This window comes from Aulonocara stuartgranti (genome assembly GCF_965226115.1).
Source record: "Aulonocara stuartgranti genome assembly, chromosome: 8".
Taxonomy (NCBI): Eukaryota; Metazoa; Chordata; class Actinopteri; order Cichliformes; family Cichlidae; genus Aulonocara; species Aulonocara stuartgranti.
The window spans coordinates 8,555,686-8,561,685 of record NC_138959.1 but is presented as its reverse complement, the minus strand read 5'-3'; the positions used below and the strand labels follow the sequence as shown (position 1 = coordinate 8,561,685).

Below are 6,000 nucleotides of genomic sequence, written 5' to 3'. Positions count from 1 at the left end.
GCTATACACTGAGGTGATTAGGGAAAAGACGACAGGATATGTGACAGGATGAAGGTGAATGATACCGAGAAAACGGGAGCAAAAGTGGGCTGGGAGAGGAGGAGGGGTTGGTCTGAAGTGAGCGAGAGGGAGGAGAGGAAGGGAGGCAGGCTAAATCCTCACACCATTATTATCAGGACTCACAGGCAGCCCCTCCTGTGATGGAGTGAGAAGAGATAGAGAGAGAGATACAGAAAAGATGGAGTTATAGAGGAAATGGAAAGCAGGATTACTGGTGTGGCAGCAAAGGCAGATGAGCGGCAGCACAACGCTGAGAGAGAGAAAGAGAGAGAGAGAAACTCTGGTGGGAAAAAAAAATCAGTGCAACAGGATGAGGACCTGCTAGTGCACAGCCGGCCCGACCCCACAGACCTGCCATCTGCCCCGCTGTTCTCTCCGTGTTCCAGACGCTCCCATCAGCCAACATCTGGATCACCTCTCATCCATATGGCAAAGGGGGCGAGGGGGGGAGGCAAGCCAACACAAATCTTATCCTTCTTTCCTCACCTTTTCTGATCGCACAGGACCTGAGGAGAGTCATCATCACTGGGGAGGGGGATCCCTTACTGTGGAGTACCATCTCTGAGGGAATTGATAACTGGACCGGAGGAGGGAAAAACTTTTGCTTCAAAGATGCAGATGCGTGCACAGGACCCTACCTTATAAGTCTGTGAGATTTACTAACTTCCCGTGGATCTGTCATGTTTCTCACTCCTGAGCAGGGAGAGGGAAAAACAGAACGAGGAGGCGGAGGGGGGGAGGAAGGAAAAGACGGCGGGGAAGCGTCACCGTCTCTTCTGCTGAAGTGTTACCGGCGTCTGTGCCCCTTTCACTGAAGAGGCATTTTATCACTCTCCCCCCTCCTCTTTTGCTTTTCTTCTCATCTGAACAGCGGGAAGCCTGAGGGATATAGACAGAGAGCTAAACACAGTGGGTTTATGCACATATGCACACACTCGCACAAACACACACACACACACAGGCTTGCTGCTCATCCAGGGGCTCCCACACCTCTCGTCTTCTTTCACCCTCCTTCTCCTTCACTTTCCTTTCCTGTCCCACTTTGATGTCCTGTCTTCACCTTCATGACCACTCGCGAATGCGTTGACTGTGACACATGCAGAACAGGAGAAGGAGAGAAGTGAGAGGAGAAGTCGAACAGTTTCAAAGAGAGATTTTTGGAAAATTGGGGATATCACATACACTTACTGTCACATTGTGAAGTCCTCGAGGGGAGTGTGCAGACATCCAAAGCTGCCAAATACACTCACAGACACAGAAGCACTGATAACCTGCTCGGGCTTGCACTCACGCGGGGACTTGGTCTAAATGCATACTCCTACAGGTGCTGCGAGGAGAGAGAGGCAGGTGCAAAGCAGGTGAAAAGGAAAGCAACAGAAAAAGACACTTGGAGGAAAACATCTGGGAAAAGATGGAGCAGCAGGAGTTCACCCAGAGCAGAAAGCACAGGTAAGTCTGCAAGTCACACATACTCGCTGACACTCATGTCTCTTAATCTGATCCTCTGACAGAAAAATAGAAGTGGCAGGGATGTATGTGGGGCAACAGATAGATACAAGATTGGAGAAAAGCTTTCAGCAAGTGAGAGTGTAGACACACTGCATGGATGCAGGAATACTATGATAAGTGAAGAGTTTCCTTGAGAGAAAGCTCCTGTTTGCTGCTGACAGAAACAGAGCAGCCAGTTGTTACTATAAGAAGAAATACTGTAAGAGGACATATTAGCATTTTTCACTCTGGGGTTTGGTGGTTAGCAGCTTTGTAGATGTGCATGTGCGTGTGCATGTGTTTCTGTGTATTTGTATGTGTGTACTTGTGTGTGTGTGTGCGTGTGTGTGCAATTCCTCCCCACCTGTATGCAAGCTTCCTCAAAATGACTCATTTACTTATGGATTATGAATGTTTCACTTGCAGAGTTTTGCTGCTGTGTCACTTATTTGGTAATGCTCATTGATTTGTGTCATAAGCCGTAGGTAGAGACTCATTCTTCTACATTAGTGACAGAGGCTTTCTGCTCCAGTTTGCATTCAGTTTATCGTGGAGCAGCACAATCTAGCACAGTTTGTTTAAAACTACTTAATCCACAGGCTAGTGGTTCCCCAAACAGGGGTTTGTGGCCCTCCGAAAGCTCACAAATTTAATCTGACGGCCACAAGATGTTTAATCGGACAATAAAATGTTTTTTTTTCCTGCTCTATTAATATTGATTCACTGGGTCTATAAATACAATGCTGGCATATGGTTTTTGAGCTATATATACACCTGTTCTCAGCATGGCATCTCTGAATTTGGAAGAGTTCTACAGACAAATTTAATGGATCACAAGCTCCTGGAAAGTAAATAAAATGTATGTTAATAATGTATTATCATGATTTTTACTCAAGCAGTGGTACTCAGGGGTCTTTGACCAATCTGAGGACCACAGTGTGGCAAGAGACATTTTAAACAAGTACAAACAGAAGTAATAATAAAATTAAGTATTTCTGAAATACTATAATTCTTCTGAAAAAGGTTGAGTAAAACACTACATTACAAAGTTTGTGTTGCGAACAGTTACCGCTGTGGTTCCTTTTTGGGGGTTTAGGCCACAAGAGGACCCTAAAAGTTCCACACTAATGTAATATTTCTTGTGATTTTTGACAAATCTTTTTATGTACATATTAATATATACAATTTCATGTATGGTTTTGTGAGAGTGACAGTGTCTCTTTTAAGAAGGTGTAGCATGCAAATTGGGTGTCTCTGAGGTTTTGATTGCTATACATTTGAGCAGCTGAGGGCTAAGCAGATTTAGACGCGCTCTTACCATGTCAGCGTCAGTCACGTCTGCTGATACATCTGGCTTGCAACGATTTCCTTTTAAAGCTGTCAAATCTTTATGTGCGAAATCGGGAACCTACTGAGAAATGAGGCTGTGAAGCTAGCTGTTAAAATCCTTATTATGATAATTTTAAGTGGCAGACATGTGATGTGTTTTATAATAAGCTCAGAGGTTAAGCATGACACACTAATTTATTCATATTGTGAGCTTGGTTTGTATGTGGAAGGCTGATTGGCTGTAGTAACTGTATGCGAACATGAGGATGAGAGAGCTCACATATCAACTTAGCTTCTTTAAGTCATTCAGACGGAGGAATAAAGGGATAAGGGAAAGGATGTTGACAGAGTGGCTGTGCCCAGTGGACAGTTATTGGTCATATACATAGCTGTTACTTTAGGAAATGGTAATGGAAGTGCTTCATTGAGTGGATTCTCAATAATCTGCACATGACTGAGTCCCTCAAGTCTTTCCACTTGGCAGCCATGTTTTTGTTAACACTTCATTTCTCTTTCAGATATACACAAAAGAACGGAGAGTAACAAAACAAACCAATGAAAATCACCACATCACCCCACGAACAGTCTGATTTACTTTGTCTCTGCAGTCTGTTTCTGTGACATCAGTATTTCAGCCTTCACCTTGTCATTATCATGTGAACATGGTCCATTTCTTCCGTTTCTCTCAACACAGTTCCTCATGAAGTGGTACCTTATGAGTCAATTACTCCATAACATATATTTCACTCGCTACTTTCAGCCATTTACAGGCTGATAAAATTTTAAACAAATATGTGTCTTCTCTTGGCACAGTATTTTGCTATCTTACCTAACCACAACACCATATGTGACCATAGGATATCGTAACCCAGAATGTTGATAATAACCAAAAAATTTACATTTACCGCTCCAGCATGGTTGTGTTACTGATGTGTTTTCCCAACACTGTTTTCTCCAACTACCTGATGATGTAGTAGATTGTTGTTTTTGCCATATGTGCAACTATTCAGAAATATTCATGCCCATTTCTTTTTCCCATTTCTATTCAACATGAAGTGCTGCATTCCTTTTCTTTTCCACTAACTCTTGATGTAATGTAGATATTGCCCAATATTACTTGAATTGTAGACTTCTAATATGGTTGTAATTATGCCATTTTTTTCTCAAAACTTTTATAAGCGGGACGCTTTACATCCCACTTATAAAAATCTCTTGTACGTATCTTAAAGGGTACTGGTTGTCTTATTACGTTACACAGTGCTGTTATTCGGTTTGGTATCCATTGTTTGATGCTTTTGTCCAAAGTATTTGGAGTAAAATAATTGTCATAAGGTACCCATCGGAGTTATTTCTCTAACTTATATTTTTCTATTATAATTTTAGTGTGAATGATGTGAATCTTTTATCTTCTCCATTTTCAACTTTTACATTTTTACACCTTGGCTCATAATCCTGAGCACACCAACAGATTACAGGTGGAATTTGTATGTCATCAAAATATTCTCTAAGTTTTAACAATGCCATACCTCTTATACAGTTTCAAAGCTGCAGAGTTTCAAATTGGCAGCCATCATGGGCTTGATATGCTTTCTGATTTAGGGGGATTGGGGATATGATGTGTGTCATGCTGCAAGGATCATTTTACCTATTTTACACTGGCTAATTCCTATCTGCCTAATCTAGAATCGGAAATACAGGGTTCCTTGTTTCAAGTGAGAAAACATGGCTTATCCAAATAAACTGTATGTGATGCAAACATGTAAAATCCACGACAGTACATAATGTCTTTCTGAGAGTGGGCATAGCCACTCTATACACCACTGAACAGCCATAACATCACGCCCCAAATATTTTCTAGATTGTCCTTTGATCGACCATTTGGGGCATGGCCATGGGAACTCTGGGAGTGTGCCGTGGTGTCTGGCACCAGGTTGTTGACAGAACATCCAGTGGGATGTCCTGTCCTGTGGGTTGCAGGACAGCGTCTCTGTGGATCGAGCTTTTTTGATCGGATTGGGATCTGGGGAGTTCAGGAGCTGGGTCAAAGCCTTGGGTCTCTGTTGTATTCCAGAGCACTTGTGTGATTGGGCGGGGGCATTGTCCCACTTAATGAGGCCAGTGCTGAGGTTGCAGAGATACTACCATGGCAGATATGCTTGGTCTACAGCAACACATAGGTGGCACCCACATCAATGTCAGGACCCAAGGTTTTCTAGTATTTCATGTAACAAAAGTATCACGTTTATTAAGTTCACTTGTCGGTGGTGTTGCAATTAGAGCAATCAGTATTGCATCTAAAATTCTTTGAATCAGGTATTCACTGGGAATTTCCACTGTCAGAATATCAGTATCAGGAAATGAAATAACTCTGCAGAATAAAGGCTCATTTTGGGATTTCTTGGACCCTAGCTCTGTATAAATGGGCTCTAGAGATTCCTAACGTTTCCTGCAGCTGTCAGAGCACTGTGCATGCTGTATGTTGATGAGAGGATGTTCGTTTTTACTACATTAATTTTACCCACTAATTCAGGCTCCCTAATTAGTGCCGTGGAATTCTTTTTTCAACAACACCTTTGAAACTAAGGCTTTTAAAAAATTATTTTTATAATTCTCACATACTAATCAATAATACCAAAAATGACTATTGGATTAGATATTCCTTTTTTCTCAGTAATGATACCAATAATGCTGTTTTTACCTCCTCCACCTGCACACAGGGAAGCACACAGCCTCTTCCCTCATTAGCAGATTAAGTAGTTTTCACAACATGAAACAACACTTTAGGAGGAATTTAGGGGAGGTCAGTAATGCTGTGTTCCAACAACACTGAAGTATCAGTTATCATAAGTGTTAACCACAAGCCAGTGTTCTCCTAGTTATGGTGTTGGTCCCAAGCCCAGATAACTGGGATGTTTGCATCAGTAAGAACATCTGGTATAAAATCTTTGCCAAATCAAACATACAGATACAAATTGCTATGGAAGGTCCTGTAGAAGTAAGTGAACAGCTGAAAGTATCTTTATCCAATAACCACATTAGCTGTCAAGTTATCATTAAGCAGTGCCTGATGGCTGTGGCCAAAAACAAATGAGCTAGGCAAAAATGCTATCAGTGCTACCCACT

At 42.0% G+C, this 6,000-nt stretch overlaps 1 protein-coding gene across 1 annotated transcript in view; it reads left to right on the top strand.

Moving 5' to 3' along the window:
• The first annotated feature begins 271 nt into the window (after window positions 1–271).
• The window catches only part of LOC309713110 (glutamate receptor ionotropic, NMDA 2C-like), a 67,817-nt gene continuing 62,088 nt past the window's right edge, over window positions 272–6,000 (top strand). Inside the window, exon 1 of the mRNA XM_082544468.1 lies at window positions 272–1,509. The gene's annotated coding sequence lies outside the window, so the exon portion shown is untranslated. The remainder of the gene's footprint in view (window positions 1,510–6,000) is intronic.